We start from the raw sequence: 22,056 nt of genomic DNA on the forward strand, positions 1-22,056 counted from the left end.
AAGCCTCTAGTGGCAAGCCACAGCTCTGCAGGTGAGAGACAATCTCATGGTTTTTTGCCTTAAGGCATGACTGCTTCACTAAACTGAACAACGCTAAGCCGATTAACATGTCTTTAGCTTACAGTGTAAAGTGTAACAAGGTCCACGGCTATGGAGGCTCTGGGCTTGAGTTCAGGGCTCTGCACAGACTTCAGCTACCCTCTGCTTGCATTGAACCTCCTTCTCACCTTGGTCTGAGCACTGAGTTGGGGTCCCTCCTCATGAAAACAAGGCCCCCTGTTTGAGTTGTCCTGTTGTGAGCCTTAATTGATTGCACAGAAGCTCTGAATCCAAGACATGCTCCAATAATGTCTGTTCTGGAAACACACAGTCAGCCTTAGCCAGTGCTGCCAGGCCAATGGCACGAAGGGCCATAGTCTGATGCATCTGTGGTCTGTCAGAAACTCAGCTGCTGCAGCAAGCTGCCCTTTTGGAGCACTGCTCAGACCAGCAGACGTCTGCCCTGGACGCTGTTTCAGAGGAAGCTCGTGGCATGACAGCCACAGCCTCTTCCATGGTCTCTGAATTTTGAGTCAGGGAGCTATGAAATCCAAAGTTTCCCTTCTCACCCCTGCTTGTGTCTATCTCCTCTAGCTCAGGTAGGGCTCTTATCTCTCGGTCTGTTCTGGAATAAAAACTATTTATTGCAATCAATGCGTTTTACTGGAATTCAAATATTTTTTTTTAACCAAAGCCAGTTTGGTTTTTCTCAGGAGGTTGGGTGCAACTCCAGGGGTCCTGGGGGCACTAAAGGGAGCAGGATCAGTATTTTCATTGGCTCTGGTGTTCAGGCTCTTTTTCCTTCATGTTTCTCATGACTGATATTTCCTCTGACATGGGCCAAAAAGCTGTTATGGGCTCAGAGTGCACACATGTACGCATGCAGTCTCGATTGCCTTCAAGTGCACACATCATACAGATTGCATTTTAGATTAGGTGTCTTTATAGCCCAGTCTTAATAATTTTATGCTTGAGCATGAATAATCAGTCATTAAGTACAGCTGCTATTGTATCAGCTTCATTCTTCTCCCTTTTTGATCTGGAACATGTATTTACAAATTCATGGGAAGATCAGAGCTCACACCAAACTGGGGGAGAATTTCCCAAACACATAATTTGTTGGGAAAGAAAAATATGCAGTGAGTATAAGTGGGACTTGGGTATCTGCCTGGATCTGCAGAGATCCTGAAAGTCTAATCTTAGGTGTTAACTGCCATATCTAAGGGCCTTATTACACATTAATTTTAGGTGGTTCTTGGAGTTCCTAACCCCTGGATTGTCCACCCATTAACACCTGAAATTAGTTTTAAGCACACTTCAAGTGGCTTAAAGTTACGCTGCTCCGGGGCAGGTTTACCTCTGATCTGTGTTACCCAGCTCATGTTCCACTGTGTGACCATGCCTGACAGATGAGCCACTCAAGCTGCAGTCCTTCAGCATCCCGGGATACGGCATCCTCTTCCTCACCCTCCTGTATGGGCAAACTTTCTACCTCCTGACCTCTACTTCCCCCGTCCGGGAGGAGGGTTCGGGCACCAAGCCAACTCCAGCTCCTGCCCCAAAGGGTGTGATCTTCCCACCCCAGGAGTGAAATCCTGTGCAAACCGCCTGCAGAGCATATGCCAGCTAACAGGGCATGAACAGGTCCAAGAGTGGTATCTAGGGGTGGATGGGAGGGGAACAAAGTAAGGGCCAGATGGGGTCCTCATGAACTTCCTCTCCAGGGCACGGGCAGTAGCTCTTCAAAAAGCGCCTTCCCTCACAGCTCCCTAGAAAGCTGAACCAGCACCCCACTCCCCGATGCTAATCCCATTCCCAGTTTATTAAAACATGAGACCATCTTTAATTTACTTCCTCTTTATTTCTTTTTAACTCTTTTTCGTTACTGCTTTTTATTTTATCCTTCAGGTGCCGACTTATTTAGCCACCCTTCTCCCACCCCCATTTCTTTTGTACCTCCCATTTCATTACCACCCCCATCCCATTAACTCTCCACCTCCCAGCTTCGTGTCCTGGCCCTCCCAAGACATCTCTCACATCCCCCACCCAGAGCAAGAGTAGAAGCCTGCCCAGGCTCACCAATTCTCCAACTCACAGCTATAGCTCCTGGTCCAGCCCCTGCTTGCCAAACTTCCAGTGGCAAGTCACAGCTTTGCAGGTCAAGGACAGTCAGAGAAGGTTTTTAGCCTTAAGATGAGACTGCTCCACACTTGAACTAGCAGGAACACCGATCAACATTTGAACAGCTCAAAGTAGAATGGGTAACAAGGCCCTAAGGTACTAATAATGAGCTAAGCAATGGTACTGCATTTTGTCACTGGCCTTCAAAGGGTGCAGGATGAGAGAAGAGTATCATGGTATGAGGCTGCTGGGGGTGGAAGGTGTGCACATCAATGGGGATAAGGCATTTAACAACATCAGATGAGCTGTGGAAAGTTGCGCTGTCATTTTCCTGGAAGGAAGATTGACATGGGGAAGACTGTCAGCTTTCAAAACACTGCATACAAGGTCAGCTCTGGGACCTGAATAAAATCTTTAAACCAGGGTCTTCAAAAACCTTTGTTAATATGACAGAATTGCATTGGGGGGTGTGGAAAACTATGGGGGGAAAGAAAAAACAAAGGGCGCCAGTGAAGAAAGCCGCACCTCCTCGCTGGATGCCCAAGTAGAGGGAGAGGCTTTGATCCCTGCGGAGGGCAGGAGGATGAGGTACAGCTGCTGTTTGTACCCAAAGGCAGGTACAGTGCGTTCATGTCAAAGCACAAGCTTTTGTGATCTATGTGACAATACGTCCCCATCTGCACCAACACACGCTTTGAGGGCACGTACATAATGGCAAGTAGAAAGTGCCAGCATGGTTCACTGGGCCTGTGATATGACAGGCAGGTTGGGAGGCCTTGAGAAGAACCTACCTCTGCAGCATTCGGGGCCCTTGCTCAGGTTATAGGACCCAGCTGAGTGCAGGAAGGCAGCTGCACACAGCTCTCACCAAACCCAAGAGCCAGCTCCAGCTCGGGCATCACCCCTGAGCAGCAATCAGCTTCTCCCAAGGGCAGCTCCCCTGAAGCTACACTATGTGTCCTTCCCCACAGTGCTTTTCACACAAGTGGGGAGATACTCTCTTCCCATCCCTGGTCACCGACTGGCTGCCACTGGAGCAATTAAGGGAGAAAGAAGTAGTCCTACTGGGAGCCCAGACCTCTTAGAGGAAGGGAGTTCCCCATGGCCAGAGAGGTATAAATCTTGCTCAAACACAGCCCCGGTGTAGGGACAGTTTGTTCATTTCTGAGTTTGTCAAAACCCCAGATGGTGAAAAGGTGGTGGCTGCCATCCTGGCAGACATGCTGGGCACCGAGCCCACAGCCTCCAGAGCTATGAGCTTGAGCTAAGCCTCACCAGCTGCCCCTGTGACAGCCTCAGGTCTACTGCAAATAGGGTCAAGGGAGGGAACCTATGAAACAGGAGGAGTAATGAGCTTTCCTTGGGCTTTGGGGCAGTCTGCCAAGAAATTCCTGTCATCTCCCCAAAGCCTTTTAGAAGCTATTCTCCATTGGTCCAAGCACCCTCAAAGATCACTTCCAGGAGCGCAGTATGGGACCAACCTCAAATGTCAAGTTTGCTTGTGGTGCTCCCGATGGCACCTAAGCTCCAGTAACACAACCTGGGAACATTCCCTGTCCCGGCAACCTCATTAGCAGATAAAAAAAAAAAATCACAGACAGAAAAGGGCTCATTAATTAACTTGCATTCTGCTCCCACCTGCCACGTGGCTAACAAGAGAGACACGGATAAAGACTACCACAGGGTGAGTTATATTTGAACTTGCTCACCTCAGTTAATGACGTTGCCCATTCCCTGGATGAGCTGTAGGCTCGGGATGAGAGGACAACATGTGTAAGTGGGGAGGGAGGGCTGGGGTCAGAGTCAAGGTGGTTTCTAGATTCTCTCTATTTCCATATCCCTTCCCTTGTGAAGGTCCAGTCTGGTACCGGACGCAAGCTGGCTCCTCCTTGTTTACTGCTTTAGCTTCGTCTTTCCCAAGGCTTTACTCTGGGAAGCATAAGGAGAGGAAACGGGGCAGACCCTTTGCCATCAGAGCCACAGGTTGTTCCCTTGCAAGATGTTTGTGTTTCAGTTCTGATGTTGTTTGCAGATCAAGGGTTCCTGTTCCCACCCTACGGCCCTTTTAGATTTCCTGTAACTCATGGGCTTGGTGGGGATTTGCGAAGGCACCCAGAAGCCTCGGGGCAGGGATGCTCATAAATCTCAGGGTATTTTGAAGAGTTCTCAGAAAAGCTCTCACAGATTTTCCGCTCCATGCCCCACAGAGGTGTCCCCAGGGAGACGCCGACTGAGGATGGAAGTCCGTGTCCTCCTCACCCCTGGTTTCAGAGTACAGCAAATCTATTTTCTCTGTGCTCATACAATGCCAGCGTGGCCTCCTGCACACAGCAGTGGGCTGTAATAGGCGCCACCTCCAAGGTAGCTCTGGTGCTCTCCGGCAGCCACCTCCAGTCACCTCGCTGGGGACTGCCCTGTCTTCACCTGCCACACCTCCATGTTGAGTAACACAAGATTGAGAGGCAGCCCTCAGTCTACTGGGATGAGATCCCAAATGCTGCTCATAATCTGGCCCAGTCTTTCTCTAAGACAGATTCCTAGCTGGGTGGCTTACTTCTGAGCTAGTCCATGAGGACTGGATAGCCCACCTCCAACACTAGAAACCCAGAGCCTTTTACCTTAGCAGTTGTGACAACACCCAGACGCCATCACTAGATGGATCAGCAGCCACAACAGCCTCAGCATCCCTTTGTTAGGGGCCTGCGATGCCCCAGAAACCTTGCAGCAAAACAAGGAACAAAACCGTCAGCTTGAACAGGGGTTTGCCTTCCTTTAGGCTCTCCCCTGTCTGTCTGCAACCTGGCGGTTGACTTGTCCAAAAGCTCTCTCCTTACTAGCTCGCTGATTAAGGCTAGGCCCCAGCTTCAGCCCCCCTGAGATACTCACTCACTGGTTTCTGTCAGCCTCAGCACTCTCTGGGCTATTCACTATGCCCCGTCTCTCACCACAATGCTGCTTCCTTCAGGTTTGCAGAGCCAGATTTGCAATACTCCACATGGAGCTCCTTTCTCTACCATGTCCTGGGCCAGATCGAGCCAACACCCCAAGAACTGGGCTTATATAGCGCCTTGTTCCGCCCATTCAGATCACGTGGCCTTTCTCCCAACAGGGCAGGGATCTTCCATGTTACCCAGTGTCATGGTTTTCAGCTGGCAGCCTCTGCACCCTGCAGTGCAACCCTCCACTGGTGCTATTTGCTGCACTGCTGTATAGCTCTGCTGCCTGCATACCCAGCAGTAACATGGCTTTGGAGCTCTCCCTACCCCGTTATATGGACCCAGGGGACTTGGAAGTCCTGCTCCAGTCATCAGCTTGCCATTGACCTTCTGGGTGACGGTGGGCATATCTACATGTGTGCCCCCCTGCACAGTTGGTGCTGCATGGTCATTTAGTACTTGCAAGTACTAAATGACTGTGTAGTACCCACTGGTCCTGCGCAGTCCTGGCCGTGCATGGGTTGTTTCTGATCCTACTGTGCAGTAGTGGCAGTGTCATGGTTATTATGCCTGCTGATGCTACGTCACCGAAGCGACAAGCTATGCAAATGTAGCTCGTGACTACAGCGGTGTGTTGTCTCGTGAAGACACGCCCAGTGGGTATATCCCTCCCACTCTCCGTACCTCACTTTACCCCATCTGTAAAATAAGAGAATGAATGGTAACTTCCTTAGTAAAGTGTTTTGAGCTCTACTATTACAGCATTGCTAATGCCAGTGGTCCAAAATTCATGTCAAGGACCCCAAATCATGGTACTGGTTTTAAAAGTTCTGAGATTTAAAAAAAGAGAGAGATGCTAAATGCCTGCCTTTGCTGTGTGGGGCTGGAACCATCAATGCTCTGATTTTTCAGCTTCTCTCCCCACAAGGGCTAGAAGCCTTTTTCTGTTTTCTTACACAGAAAGCTGGCTGAGCTTTGGGCACCTGTCTCCCAAAGCCTGGACTTTCACTTCAAATTTCAAGCCATTTGTGATAAAATCATGAGAGCTAGCAGTACTGCCATGATTGGGGAGGGGGCTGTCTGACCTCAGAGGCTACAGCAAGCGGTCTCCTCCAGCAGCAACCGGTCTCCTCCAGCTTCTAAACACCAGGAGATGAGAAGGCTTCATGGTAGGTACCTGGTATGTGCTGATATACTCAGATGGCCCCCAAATGACACTGCACACCACTACCTGGTACCTTCAGCTCTGAGCTCCTTCTGTCTGTGTATGTGGCACTCTGTGGGCAAAAGCCAAGGGAAAAAACTTTCAGGTATAAAAGGAGAGTAAGGGATAAGTAGGTGATTTTAGTGTTTGGAAGCACATGGGGATTTGCATTACTGCTGGACCTTGTGTGCGCATGTGTGATGGTGATAGCGGGAGCTGATGCTTTCAGAACGAGAGGCAGCAGCCTGAAAGGGTGTTTGCTGGTGACTGCAGCAAGTGCAGGAGACCCTGCTTGTTTGACCAGAAAGAGGAGATCAGGGCTTACAGGAGCTTCAAACTGGGCAGCACTTGAAAATGAAGTTTTCTTTGAGGACTGCCTCATGTTTGTTGAGTTACAGAGCTGTCACTGTGTGAGGCTTGTGCAGGTGAAGAGGAACTATAATACGTTTCCATGCGATAGATTTTTGGTATCTCTTGTATGAAATGAATTTGATGGGTCTCAGGTCCAGTTTCTGCACCACAAGCCTAAACAGTCATTGCAGAAGGCTGCAAGCTATTCCAGACATGTTTGTATGGCCCCCGGTGACTGGGTCCCACTTTGAGTCAGGGTCTGTCAATGAGTAGGGGTGAAGCTACCTCATACCCATTCATTTGCTAGACCTAGCAGCACTGTGCCTATTGCCACTCACACACTGGGGCAGGGTGAGGGCAAAGGCAAAAATCAGAAGACAGAGAGAGAAAATTGTTAGTTAATCTCACAAGTCATCATACTGTTTGGGCCAATCTAATGCTATTTGGGGGTCAGGCTCTGGCTTTTTGAATTTGTGGGGTTGGTGACACCATGCCCCATGGCTGGGCTATCACAAATAGGTGCTGACGGCTGTTAACCCCATGAGGGGCATGGCCAGCCCCCGGAGGGCATCGCCCAGTACTTTGTGCCTAGCTGCTGTGGGTATTCTGGGAAGTGGTGGCTCTGTTCAGGTTAGGAGAGATACAAATGGGACCAAAGAAGGTGAGCTCTCCATGCCCAGGGGTGCTGTACCTTCCTCAGCTTGCTGTCTAGATTGTTGGGCCACCGCTCTTGACACTCTGGCATCTATAGTCCAAGCTGATGGAGCTACCTGGAGAGAGAGTAGGGATGGAATTTGGTGTAACTGTGCCCTCTCGTGGTAAAAATAATGATATGCGGTAGAAGCAGTGTTGTTGAGGCTGGTAAGTTCATGGCTGGAGCCCTTGAGACCGGAGCCCTATCTACCCTATGTCTGTGAGACGGAAGCGGGGATGCTGTCTGTATAAGCAACCAGCTCTCATGGTACCCAAGTGACTCTAGTTGCTATTGACGGTCTGGGGACTGGTCAGCTGTGCCTCACACAGATTGCCCTGTCCTTTTCGGCCGCAGTCTTGGTCTCTCAGATGTTCCCCCATATGCAGGTCTGGAGCCTGCAGCTCCTCCACCCACAAGGCATTCAGTACAGATGGAGAACTCATCAGTACCCTGCTGCAACCCCTTTTCCTGCAAAAAGCAACCCCCAAAAGAGCTGAAAATCTCCTCCCTCCTCCCCCCCCGCACACTTTGGGGAATGCCTCTAGTGTCAAGAAGGAACATCTGTCCAGGATAAATCTGCGGTACCCACCCTGCTCATCTCTTGCAGAGCACCCTGAAGGTTGGAAACCATTTCTCTTTGTTGAAGTCCTCACCCTCTGCCCAGAGGATCAAAAATTTGACCATGGGGAGGCCAGTCTGTGTGCAGGACTATATAAGGGTCTGAGCAGTAAAAGCTCTATTGCCAGAGCCTTTGCAGATGCCCAGGATCAATATGATCTTAGCCGGAGGAAGCAAAAATTATTCTGTTCGCTAATGTGGGGGTGAGGATTCAGCAGCTCCCATCTGAACACGTAAGGTGCTCTATAAATGCTGACTGAGTGCTGCTACTCTTCTGTCATGAGACATTTCCTAATATCCAAGAGCTGCTAAAAAATTCCATATGAAATACAGGAGCTATTTTTTTCCCAGATGATGATTGGTATTGACCGGCGTTGTCTCATGGTTTCCTTGTCCACCCCCAGCTCTCTGTAGCCAGCTCTTGGCTCTTGTCCTTTATTTAGATTGTAAACTGATTGAGGTGGGCAGAGGCCAGGCAGGGAGCAGGAGGGCAGATCAGCAGAGGTAGTCCTCCACTCCACACCCCATGGCCGGGCTGCCTGGGAGCGGGCAGGAGGGGTGGCAGTACACCATTGACTCTGTGTTCGGCCCTACACACAGACAACAGAGACAGGCATTGTGCTACTGCTGATGTAAATATTGCTATTGGTATTGCAGAAGTGACTAGCAGTCCCAGCCCTGAACACACCTTCCAAAGCCTTTGATTAGTCTGACGAGCAGAAGGCAGGGTAAATTTGCACCTGATAGACTAAGTCATAGATGCATACATTTTCATAAGCAGTGGCTTACTTAACCAGCTCATTGCTACCTCTTTAGCCTGACAAGGCCACAGAGAGAGGCAAAGTCAGTGTTCCAGTGGCCCAGATCTTCAGTGCCTGCAAATGTATTGTAGAAGAGTACTTCCCTGCCTGCTGGCTTTGTGTCTGGCACAAACCATCGCTGATAGGGAAGCGATGCATAGCTTCTGGGGCACTCTGCTATACTCAGGGCTTGGACACATAACACATTTGCACCCATATAATCCCTTGTTAAAACGGTGTGGAAGGGAGTAGGCACTCTGCATACATCCCTACTCCAGCGTACCTTACCCCAGGGTGGTATAAAATTCCCCTGGGAAAGATCAGGGATAAAACTACAAGTGACCCAGGTATAGGTGTTGTGTGTTCACAGCATATGGTATTCTGGGGTTGCTCTTTCCTCCACAGCATGGCAAGAGCGCCTGACCACATTCAGCAATCCTGGAAGAGCTGCTCTTCTGTCCACTCGCTATCTCAGAGTAGTTTAAATCAGGTTATAAAAGCAATGTGACATCAGAATGAAAGTGTTGTAGGTCTCTGACCCTTCCTTAACTCAATCAAGCAGTGATTATGTGGAGACTTTACAGAGCCAGGAGAAAAGTGTTTTGTTGACCTTCTGTGAACAGCGCATTTCGTTAATCCGATGAATCATTCTAGGATTTTTGTTAATAAACAGCCTCTGAACTGAGCTCTTTGGGATCAGTAAATAATGAAGCTTTCTCTCTGCATGTGAGCTATTGTTAGCTAATGGGTGTAATTCTATCTCCAGGTAACAAATCGATGTACTTTATGATGCAGTTTCTTGCTACACAGAATAGATGGGGTTTATTAATGCCTAAAGGAGAATTTGGGCCCCAAATGATGGCTGTGTACTAAGAATACTGCTATCCCTTTTGATATTCTTGTCTACATATATAGATTGCACGTTTCAGCGCTGGGTTATTGAACGGTCTGCTGTGGATATTTCTGATTAAAGGAATAATACATTTCTGACTCCCCTGTAGCTGCTGTGTGTTAATTGAAGTCCAAAGGTTAGACCTCTAACTAAATCTGTGTTCTACCATCCTGACTATGAAAGATCACAAGGGGTCTGCTCGCAAATATACGCCCTGCGCCTGAGGACATTCATACCAAACTGGGGAAAAATATGAAAATTCAATTCAGGTTGCCCTAAAATGGAAGAATGTCTGTTTACTTGATGAGACACAAAAATAAATTAAAAAAACCACTTTGAGTTGGATTTTGGTATTGGTTGATTTTGGTTGGTTTTTTTTTTTTTTGGCTCAGCCCATTTGCTGAATTTGACCCAAAACTGCATTTTTGGTGAATAAACTCCTGGCTAATGAGCTTCTCTGAGCTCTAGATTCAGGTTTAATGGGTTTTGACATGTCGCATGGGCCAATGGAAGCTAAGTGAGACTTAACTGATCACCTGGACAAAGGAGAAGAGGTTGATATCATGTAGTTAAATTTCAAAAAAGGCTTTGACTTGGTCTTCCATGATGTCCTCATGGTAAAATTGGGGAACTGCGGCCTCAACAACCTTAAGGTCTGATGGCTGGGGAACTGGCTCCGTGGTTGGACTCAGAGAGTCATAGTAGATGGAACCGAGTCAACATGGCACATGGTGACCAGTGGCGTCCCCCAGGGCTCAGTACTCAGACCAGTACTCTTTAATATATTCATAAATTATCTGGATTCAGGTGTCGGAAGCGGATTGGCTAAGTTTGCAAATGACATCAAATTATGGGGAAGTGCAGTCACACCAAAGGATAAGCTGGCAGTTCAGGCCAACCTGGACAGGCTCGCAAGGTGGGCGGATCAAAACCTGATGACATTCAACACGGAGAAATGCAAGCTGCTCCACCTTGGAAGAAAAAACCCACATCATGCTGACAGGCTCGGCAGTGCTGCACTCAGTAGCACCATGACCGAAAGAGTCTTGGGAGTCATGTCCGATCACAAGATGAATGTAAGCCACCAATGTGATGCCGCAGCTGGCAAAGCAAATAAAACTCTGGCTTGCATCTACCGACACATCTCAAGCAAGACCCAAGAAGTCATCCTCCCACTTTACTCAGCCTTGGTGAGGCTGCAGCTGGAGTATTGCATCCAGGTCTGGGCTCTGCACTTTAGAAAGGATGTGGAGCTTGAGAGAGTCCAGAGGAGAGCCGCATGCACAATCAGAGGTCAAGAGAGTAGGTGTTATGAGGAGAGGCTGAGATGCACGGGACTCTTCAGCCTGGAGAAGACAAGGCTCAGGGGTGACTTGGTGGCAGCCTGTAAGTATATAAGGGGTGTATACCAGGATCTGGGAGAATGTCTGTTCACCAGGGCTCCCCAAGGGAAGACAAAGTCCAGTGGTCACAAACTGCTGGAAGACCGTTTCAGACTGGACATAAGGAAAAACTTCTTTACCGTCCGACTCTCCAGTCTGGAATAGACTCCCCCCAGAAGTGGTGCAAGCACCTACTTGGGAAACCTTTAAGAAATGCTTGGATGCTTATCTTGCTGGCATGATGTGACCCCAGCTGACTTCCTGCCCCTTGGGCAGGGGGCTGGACCCGATGATCTCACAAGGTCCCTTCCAGCCCTGATGTCTATGACTTCTATGAAACTCCCTTCCCAGTGGCTGTATTGCCCTAGGTCCCCATGTGAGGGAAACCCTGTGCCTTGAAACGAGGCTCAGGGAGCTCTGCAGCAGCAATTTCTTCCTGATCCCAGCCGTCTGTCTCAGCTGGGGCCTCCCAGATGTGCCAGTTATCTGTGCTGTGCTTTCTGTTACACTGGAGCATTGCTCCTCTCGTATTGCACAAGGGGGAGACCTAGAGTTTCTTCTCTTTTGCTGTTGTATAGGCAATCATCATGCTAACCCAAAGGAACAACAGTTCTTTAAGGAAATGACTCCCCTATGGAGCATGGAGTATGTGGTTGTCCTTCCCTGAGACCTTAAGAGGGAGCAACTGCATCTACTGCCCAGGTACGGGACACAGTGGTCCTTGCATCCTGGCTCCCATGTGTGAAAAGTGAGGAGGGAAAGGAGGTGTCAGCCAAGTGATGGAGTTGATTGCAATTTCTTTTTTTTTTCCTTCAGATTTTTTGCTAGAAAAAAATGCAGCTTTGGGTCACCTGATCATTTGGCCATGCTGGAATCGGTGGAAAGTTTTGACTGAGGTAAAAAAATTGGGGAGAAATAATTCAGAAACATCCAAATGGATCGCTTTTCACTAGCATTTCAACTAGATGATTTTGTGTAAATAATCATGACACTTCAATTATTAAAAGAGTTTGTTTTTTTTTAAGAAAAGAAGACCCCCAAGGTAAAACATTCGGGGTCAGCCTGAGGGACTGCTCCTCTGACTTTTGGGGAGCCACCAGCTGAAAAAACAGATCATTCACACAGCTCTTGCGGGCAGCACCGGGCATGAGGGCACACGCAGATGAATGGCCAGGCCGCGTTACAAGTCGGCAGTGGGCTAGGCCTCGAGGCAAAGGCCTCTGGGCGAGCGGCGTCTGCTACCCTCACGTAGCAGACGATCGAAACTGCCTGACAAACAAAAGAACTGGGAGATGGACTCGGAGCTTGCTCCATCCACGCCACGCATCGGCCTGGTATTGCAAAGGTAAGGATAGCTGGCGTGAGTTGAAACAAAACGCTGCAGCCCAAAGTCTTAATATGGCACGTGATTGGTCACCGGGAACAAATGGCTGAGGGAAAAGACGATGGATTGGTCGCTGGAAATAAAACGCTACAGCCTAACGTACAAAAGCAGTCGCGGGAAAAGCCCTGACGGGGGAAGTTTGGATTGAGACGTCAAGCGGCGAAGGGCCCATGGACTGATCACCCGCCAGGGCCGCCCCTCCCCGAGCGCCATCTCGGGTCGGTTTTTGAGGCCTCCGCGAAGTGACTAGCGTCCCTCAGCCATGAAGCCGCGCCTGTTTGCCTTTGTGGTAAGCACGCAAGCCTAACTGTTTGTGATTGTCTTGAAATCTATGAGCCGTTGACCAGGTCTGAGACTAGGGCCCTGGCTGGCCGCACCAAGGCCACGCGTGGTTTTGAACGCAAGGGGCCTTGGCCTGAAGCTCGTGACCCAACAGACACGATTCCCTGTTTGTAATTGTTTTGTTTGTATATGTAAGTCGTTGAGATTAGCGTAGGAAGTAATAGTAGTAAAGTGTTATCTGCATTTTGTTAAGTAAAAATAAAAAAGTTTGGTATAATTCAAGCCGCGTCCTTGTCAGTGCCGACCCCAGCGGCCCAGCCACACCTGGGTATCTCCAACCTAGTGCGACAGAGGGGAGTGGAGAAATGGGTTGAAGGAGAGAAAAGCGGATGCTCTTCCATGCGCAGGTCTGGGGGAGGTGAACCTTCAGGATTATCCTGACCCACCTGGTGAAATGGTTCCTGAGGATCCCTGCCACTGGTGCCCTCCAGCATCACCCTTTATGGCCCCTTATGCTATATCACTTCCACTTCTGTTTATCTCAAAGGCTTGTACATGGGTCATGCATTCACAGGTGAACCCAGGGCAGGGGTGTAGCAATCACGTCACACAATGACTGAGGGATATTCAAGACATCATACTGATAGATCAAGCAAATGCAGTCCTCCAGGACAAGAGATGGCTGGTGTTCAACCTGGCAAAGCAGGGGGACCCTTCAGTTCAGGTGCTATTCCATGCCCCCTTTGGGAGGGCAAGCAAAATGTGGCCCCAGAGGTGCTGGAGGGCTGAGGAAGGGAAAAGGACTTGCATTAGCACTGAGGCTTGACTTGAAAATTGACTCAGCACCCAAAGCTGAGGCCAGACTGTCACATGCTCAGCACAGTGGGTGTACGGCAGTGGGTGAGTTGCTGGGTGGTGAGAAGCAGAAGTGATAGCTCTCAGCGATCCAGAGGTAGATCTACATCTCCCGAGAGAGAGAGCAGCAGCATGAGGCCTGCAGCAGAGTGCTGGCTTGCTCAGTGCCTGCCAGGACTGTCACTTCCTCAAGCAGCTCTGGGGTTCCTGACTACTTTGCCACCTGTGCTGGGTAGGGGTAAATTGTCACTGTAAGCAGGGGCAGGTCCAGGGGGTTGCACTGGTGCACTTGTATACCCTTTATTCCTGCTCCACCCAAAGTCTAACACCAACTTCCGGGCCGTAGGAGCAGCATTTCTGGTCAGGCAGCACTGAGGAAGTCAATTGATGTCATGGCTCATAATCTACCTGATCCCTTCTAAGCTCATTATTCCACAGGTGGTAATCACCCTCCCTGCTTTTTAACAGTCTTGATCTTCCACCAGTCAGGCTATCCTTTCTTTTACAATTCTGCTGTCTGGTAGCTGCTCCCGGTAGTGAAGCTCCCATCTCATAGCCCTGCAGGCTGTTTTTAACTCATTCTAATGAATTTATAGTTGTTTTTGCTTCAATCCTAAACTGAATAATATAGCCCTAGGCCCTTGAATACTAATACAGTTCCTAGTTTGTTTTTAACTGGAGAAAAATATGTGGTGTTTTATAGATGATGTACCTCACCATTTTCAAAATCCTAGATCTGCCTGCTCATGACTTTTAAGTGATAGTCTGCACTATGTGCTTGCTTTCTCTTGCTTTCCCTCTCACCTTCCTCCCTTTGGATGCTCCCCATCCACACCCACCAGTCCAACTAACACCATCTCATCCTATACCCAATAATTCCTCTTCCCCACTGAGTTTCATGACTTGGCCAACACTTGTATTCCCCACCCTGGCCTCCTCTCCTCTTCTTGCCCCACATCATCCCACAGGTGAGAGGGAAGTGGCACTTTCAGCTATTCAAAATACCATTTTTAGCTGATCTGGATGTTCTCAGCCCCATGCCAGCTGCTTGTTTGCTTCAGCCCTCCCAGACTCTTTCCCTTACCCTCCTCCCCACCAGCCCTTTCTGTCCTCTTCTACCCAGTTGTCACCCAGGTTTAAGCATTGTTTGTTTCCAGTTAGCTGACTCTCTCCTAACTACTAAACCCTCCCCGAAACATCTCCTGGCCTCAGCCTGTCATTTGCTGCCACTTTGTGAGTCGCTCTGTTACCGTATTCTATCCTGTCCCCTCCCACCCTGCATCTGGTTGGTCTACATAGATTGGAAGTGCTTTGGGGCAGGGCCCACCTTTGTGACAAACACTGAAAAAACCTAGTGCTTGTGCAGTGCCGAGTGCCACAGGATCCCACGTTATGTTAATAAGTAGCTACGTTAATAAATATTAATGATGATGATGATAAAGTCAGTGACCCTGGACGCCTGCCTAGACAATGCCCGAGGCTCTATGAAATCAATGAGCAGGGTCCCATAAAAATACCTGTGACTGTTTTATCACCCAGAGCAGCCTACTGCCACTCTGAATTGGTCCCCACCCTGCATCAGTGAGGTTTGCTTGCACACAGGAAGTTTATTATTTGGACTGGTGGGTCTTCACACTTCCCACAGGAATCTTTTTATTAACACAGCTAAATGCGCATTCCCAAGTTACAACATCACAGCAGGGCCAATGCTCAGGCAGGTGTGAGGTCCGCCCAATGGGATGCTGCTCACGCAGGTCAGAACTGATGGGATATGCACAGCCAGGCCTTGCAGCAGGAAGAAAGCTGGCAGGCATCACCATCTGCTCTGTTTCTGTCTGGTATGCTACAAAGGGGCAACTTCACTCCAAGCTGCAGCTTCTTTCTAAGGGACAAAGAGACAAGACTGAGTCAGGAGGAAAGGGCCTCACTGAGAGCAGAGCCTCCAGGATGGGGAGCCAGACACTGCATGGACCCCGTGTCATAGGATTCAGCTTTTCCTTCATTGGATGAGTCATTGCCCTGTATGCACACACAAATACAGTACATCCCAACTTACAAAACTACTTCTTTGTCTCCCCGCTACTGCAGGCTTGGTCACCTGGGGCCCAGACCTGGTCTCCCATACACACAGGCACACACACCCTGACCCAAATCCCACTGGCTCTTTCTTTCATAGTTTCATAGATGTTGGGGTCAGAAGGGACCTATTAGATCATCGAGTCTGACCCCCTGCCTGGGCAGAAATGAGTGCTGTGGTCAAATGACTGCACCCAGGTGTCTGTCCAATTTCCTTTTAAACACCTCCAAGGAAGGGGACAGCGCCACCTCCCTTGGAAGCTTATTCCATATTTTGGCAACTCTCACTGGAAATAATTTTTTCCTGGTGTCCAGTCTGAACTTGCTCTCTTCCAGTTTGTGGCCATTATTTCTAGTTACCCCGACAGGCGCCCTGGTAGACATTGTATCCCCTATTTCTTGCTGTGCACCCCCCCCCCGCCGATGAGTTTGTAGGTGGCCTTTGTCTTGCCCTTTATGTGCAACTGTCCACATGTCTAACCATGCTTTTGTTCCCTTCCTGCCCTGGTTCCCCATTCATATCCACATGCTCAAGGGATCTGTGTTTACTGGCATACCACTCACACAACGCTCACATCTTCCCCCATGCTCCACAGGACTCTCACAGCCACTGGCACAGAAAGGCCCACCAAGGTCACGAGTATTGCAAACTGCTTCCCTAGCAAGGTTTACATTGTTATAAGAACCTCTCAGTAATGACAAGGGTTACCATGCTCTAAGCTGGAGCTCCTGGCAGGGAAGGACTTTGCTACTTCCCACCTTGCCTGCATGCTGCTCCAACCATAGTACCAAATACTGCTGAAATAGCACCCTCAGCAACAGCAGCCCACATGGACTGATTCTGCACTGACCCACCTGACTTAAACAGATCAGATCTCCTTTCCAGAGACCCAGAGCCAAACCTACCTCTCTCATCGTCAGCCCCTTGAACCGTCCTCACTGGGGCACTGTGAAAAAACACAGGAAATTGCAACAATTGTACAGTGGTGTCATAAAAACTCCCTTGGTGTCACGGTTACTAGTTTTGCAGAATGTGTCACTACCTCACTTCCACCATCTTCTCCCCTGCCCCCCAAATAGCTGCTGTGCTGAGGCCATGCTCACCTGGACAGCTGTAGGGACTTTTTTGCCCGCCCCTCTGCCTTTATTCTTACACAACCCTAGTTTTTCTTCTGGCCTCTTGGCTGACTGTCCCCCAGTAATGCTCTGCTCCCTGCCTAACCACTCCCCCCTCCTCTCCTGCCTCCACAGCTACAACTATGTGAGTTTATTTTAAACCTCCATGTGACTGGCACACTGTTGAGAAGTTGTTTAGGATGTTTGCTGAACTCCCATTCCAGTGACTGAGTTGCTGTACTCACTGCTGTGACATAGGACCAGCTTGGCAGATGTTATATAGTTGGCTACACAGTACACCCCAGCCCGCAGCCCTGGCACCAGGTGTTAAAAAGCTAAATACCTTACCTTCCAAGGTACCCTCATGTCCCCCACAGCTTCACTGGGGCACAAGAGTGCCCAGGGTCTTGCCAGATCACAGATACATTAGTTAGAATCAGAACAGAAAGTCTCCTCGCAGCTGCACATCGGGAACATCTAGTGACCAGGGAAGGATGACCTGCCTCAAGGTCTGCGTGTGACTGTGCTAACTCAGCAGTCTGAAGAGGCAACCTTTCACCTATCCCAGGGTGGGGTGCAGGGACCCAGAAGGGGAATCTGCTGCCTAAAAAAGGGCAAACATGGCACCTGCATTAAAGAGGATGGACTTGGGGGAGCTGGGGCCTGTCTCTGCTGAAGCAGGGAAATGTGAGCAGGAAACCCAGTACAAGGTTGCGAGACATAAATCAGGGCAACTACATTTGGCTTCTGCAGCAAGTGGAAAGGACCGGTTGCCCAGACCAGCAAAAGGCTCTTTGCCAATAGTCCACTCCTGGAGAAACCTAATATACCTGCTGCAGAGTTCAGCGTAAAGAGATTGTGTTAGAAAAATACTGCAAGACTGCGGGATTCCAGAGAGAGGGAACATGATCAGGACCAACACGTGGTATTTCCTCATTCCAACCAGCCTGGGCAGCCTGGGGGAGCCAGGCACAGCTACATCTCTTCCATTTAGTTCTGTAGCACCCATTGCTGTTGCATCTGGGCACTGGAATAGAAGATGCACTATAAACGCAGACACCTTTGAGCACTAGAGTGCACCTCTTTCTCTCCCAGAGGAGGAAATAGCGCACAGAGTGGTAATGGTCTGTGGGGCTTCTCCCACTGAGACAGCGCAGGGCATGGTGTGTCATCAAATCAATTCAGGGCTCCAACAGCTGTTGAGGGAGTGGCAGGAAGAGGTTGATTCATGGGCAGGTTTCTATATCACAAAAATAACCCACAATTGGGTTCAGATTTTTCCTGAGTACACTGGTTGCTGAGCTCTTGGGAATCAGGATTTCACTGGCCCCTTTTGCTGCAGTCTCCACATGGAAGACAAGGACTGGGCAGCCTTTGGAGGATGGTCTCCTGTTTCCATTACTACTGTAGTATGGCAGTGCCTAACAAAAGCATGAGGACAGGCAGAACTGAGGTCCTTTCCCCTGGGATATGGGTTGCAGGATGGGGGAGTTCATGGTACCAGTGTCTATGGCACAGACAAGGAGCACATCTATTTGTAGTGCTGTCACTTCAGGCCTTGTTCCTAGCACTCACCCATCTCTCTACAAAGTATGAAGAAGGTGCTGAAATGTCCCGGCTGGATGTTGCAGCAATATTTCTTGGTTCTCTAGCTCTGGGCTAATTATGACACTTTTCCTCCTGACCCACATACATAAGCCACTGATGTGTGTGTGCTACAGGCCCCCTCTGGCCTGGATCTGCAGAGGATAAGCTCCACCACGGTGCTGGCTAGGGCACTTTGGGAGCCTGTACATGAGCGTGGAGGCTGCTCCGACAGGCTGTAATTACAGTGTCTTGGAGCAGACTTGCCCTGGTACAATCTGTGGGCAAGGCAAGAGCCCCCAAGGGGACACTTGCCTGCCTGTACACAAATGCCAGGAGCTTGGGGAATAAAAAGGAGGAACTTGTCCTACTGCTTAACACAAAAATTAACAACGTCATAGAGATAACGGAGACATGGTGGGACTCCACCCATGACTGGACCTCGGGTATAGATGGCTATACCTGTACAGGAGGGATCGTGTAGATAAAAGGGGCGGGGGTGTAGCTCTCTATGTTACGGAAAGCTACGTGTCCCTGCAAGCTGATGTTGGTGACCAGGGTGGACGACTGGAGACCCTCTGGGTTAAAATCCGTGGGGAATACGGCACAGGGGACACAACGGTGGGAGTCTACTACAGACCTCCCACCCAAAGTCCTGATCTTGACCACGAGTTCACCTGGGAACTAGCTGAGGCTGCATGCTCCAGGACCATAGTTGTCATGGGTGACTTCAACTACCCAGACATCTCGTGGGAGGATCTCTCAGCAAATCCGAGTGGTCACAAAGCTTCCTCTCGTGCGTGGATGACTTCTACCTGACTCAAGAAGTCTATGGGCCAACAAGAGGCAAAGCGCTGCTCGACCTGGTACTGGCTACTGGGGATGACCTAATCGGTGACCTAGTGATTGATGGGAAGCTGGGTGACAGCGACCACGAGCTGATCACCTTCACCATCCGCCGTAAAGCTGGCAAGTCAGTCAGCTACACGGAAGTCCTTGACTTCAGGAAAGCTGACTCTGACAAGCTCAGGAGGCTTGTCAGTAAGGCCCTAAGGGACCATGACCCCAGGGAGAGGGGAGTTCAAGAAGAGTGGTTGCTCCTCAAGGGAGTGATCCTCAACGCACAAGCTGAGTCTATTCCATCTCGGAGGAAAGGCAGCAAGAGGGCACAGCAGCCCCCCTGGCTCTCCAGGGACCGAGCAGACCTCCTAAGGCTAAAAAGAAAGGCCTACAAAGGATGAAGGATAGGATCCACCTCCAAGGAGGAATATTTTGCACTGGTCTGGTCCTGCAGGGAGCAAACCAGGAAAGCCAAGGCTGCAACTGAACTCCAACTAGCTTCGAGCATCAAGGACAATAAAAAGTCCTTTTTCAGATACGTGGGGAGTAGGAGGAAAAGCAAGGGCAACATTGGACCCCCGCTGAACCAGATGGGACAACTGAGACTGACGCCCAGGAAAAAGCCAACCTATTAAAATGGGTACTTTGTGTCGGTCTTTCATCAGTCCCATGGGACGCCCATGCCCGCTACAGGACAGGGAGGTCTGGGTGAGGGAGATCCCCTGCCCTCCATCAATGTTGACCTCGTGAAGGAACACCTTGAGAAGCTGGATACCTTCAAGTCAGCTGGCCCTGACAACCCGCACCCCAGGGTACTCGAGGAGCTGGCGAGCAACATAGCCCAGCCTCTGGCACGGATCTTTGAAAACTCCTGGTGCTCTGGTGTAGTGCCTGATGATTGGAAGAAGGCCAATGTGGTGCCTATCTTCAAGAAAGGGAGGAAAGTGGATCCATCTAACTATAGGCCCATCAACCTGACTTCTATCCCGGTGAAGGTCTTAGAAAAGTTTATTAAAGAGGCCATCATAGCACAAGCTTCAGTTTAAGCACCCCCGCTGCCCATTTAGTAGGCCTGTGTGAGTCGGCAGTGATCCAATTCAGCTTTGGATCTGGCCGCTTCAGATGGCAGTGATCCGATCTGGACATGCGGACCGGATTTCTGCCTTGATCCAGCAGAAGCTGCTCCGAAGCCTTGGAGCCGCCTTGGAGATCCGGCCATAGGGTATAATGGGGAATTAATGGAGCATTTATAACTTTGTTGTTTTTTGTTCTATTTGGATGAAACTTGCCAGGACGGTAGCCTCTGCAGAGGGCATGAAACTTGCCAAGTTTCAATAAGAGTGGTGTAGGGGTTTGGGGGAAACTGTACCTCAAATTCCTGAAAGCCAAACTCATGTCATGACTGTGTGTTACACCACAGGAGGGTGAAAACTGCAGGGCTGGTAGCTCTTACTGAGGCCACAAAGCCTGCCTAGTTTCAAGGAGATTAATGCAGGGATTTGGGGGGAACTGCTGCTCAAGCTGTGGACAAGCAAAACTGGTGCCATGGGTGACACTGCATGTGCTAAGGCACAGTGGGGTGACAGCTGCAGGGATGGGGGCCCCTGCTGTGATGCCTGCCAGCTGTGGAGGAGATCAGTGCAGGGGGGCTCTGGCAAAACTGGCCAAACTGCTGACTGGCAAAACTCATGCCAAGACCGTCTGTCTTGGGGCAGTTGATAGACTGTATCGATTCCTTCCTCTCCTTAGCTTGGTTTTGTAGGTGCTAATTAATGCTCATTAAGTTGTTATGTAGTAGCTAGGTCCCGTGTATTGAGTTGGTCCCTGAGTGAATCATGATTGATTGGTAACTGGGAACACAGCAGCTTAGCAGCCAGGCCTGCAGCAATGTCTCTCCTCCCAGCCCCAATAGAGACAGTCCCACAACCACCCATGACATGAGTTTTGCTTGTCCACAGCTTGAGGGGCAGTTCACCACAAACCCGTACACTGATCTTTTTGAAACATGGCAGGCTTTGTGGCCTCAGTAAAAGCTACCAGCCCTGCAGTGTTTACCCCGCTGTGTTGTAACACTTAGACGTGACAGGTGTTTTGCTTTCAAGCATTTGGGGTTCCTCCCAAACCCCTACACAAATCTTCTTAAAAATTGGCAGGCTTCATTTGCTCTACATAGTCTACCACCTCTGAAACATTCATTCAAATTGGACAACAAACAACAAAGTTATAAGTATTTTATTGTTTCCCATAATACCCTATGGCTGGATCTCTGAGGCGGCTCCGAAGCTCTTTGGAAGCTCCAAACCACTTCAGGAAGCCAAACGAGGCCAGTGCTTCGACCCGGATGTGCTGCTTCAGACCCTGAAGCATCCAAAGGTTCTCCAGATCTGAAGCTCTGTCCGGAGCCTTGCACAGCCCTATCATTTGCCCTTTGGGGCACAACACCCAGCACTGACCAGTTGGCAGATCTGTTCCCAACATGTGACTAATGGGGCTTTGACACAGCAAAAAAGCAGGGTTTAACTATATGCCAAGTACCATTATCTTAGCTGTGGTAAAGCACCCCAGGGCCACAGAGGTAGGCAGCCTGGACACTAACACTTGCCATTCACAGCTCTGCTGGGGAAAGCAGCTCTATTTGAGAGATGGAAGAATTGGGACTGAGATGGCTTATTCTGTGTCCTCAGACAAGTTATTTCATTGATCAAGGCAGGGTGACCAGGCCCTGAGCTCTACCCACTGCCTCTCAAATGCAGAAGTCTTCATTGCACCTGCAGAGATTCAGCAAGGGTTGTGGTGCTCCCCTAACCTTCCCCCACTCACAATGGAAGGAAGCTGACCTGCTAATCAGCACAGAAACTCCTTTGAGCAACCTTCCCTGAGTC

The 22,056-nt window shown here is 49.7% G+C and overlaps 1 long non-coding RNA gene across 1 annotated transcript; it reads right to left on the reverse strand.

The window, feature by feature from the left end:
- Positions 1-15,145: 15,145 nt before the first annotated feature.
- On the reverse strand, positions 15,146-20,228 carry LOC149853959 (uncharacterized). The gene is made up of 2 exons (XR_016439016.1): positions 16,541-20,228; positions 15,146-15,440 (listed from the first exon to the last, which is right to left on the reverse strand). It is a non-coding gene; the product is annotated as an uncharacterized LOC149853959 (long non-coding RNA).
- Positions 20,229-22,056: the final 1,828 nt, after the last annotated feature.

The sequence above is a fragment of the Crocodylus siamensis genome, chromosome 13, assembly GCF_052110815.1.
Source record: "Crocodylus siamensis isolate JL-2025a chromosome 13, ASM5211081v1, whole genome shotgun sequence".
NCBI classification, from domain to species: Eukaryota; Metazoa; Chordata; order Crocodylia; family Crocodylidae; genus Crocodylus; species Crocodylus siamensis.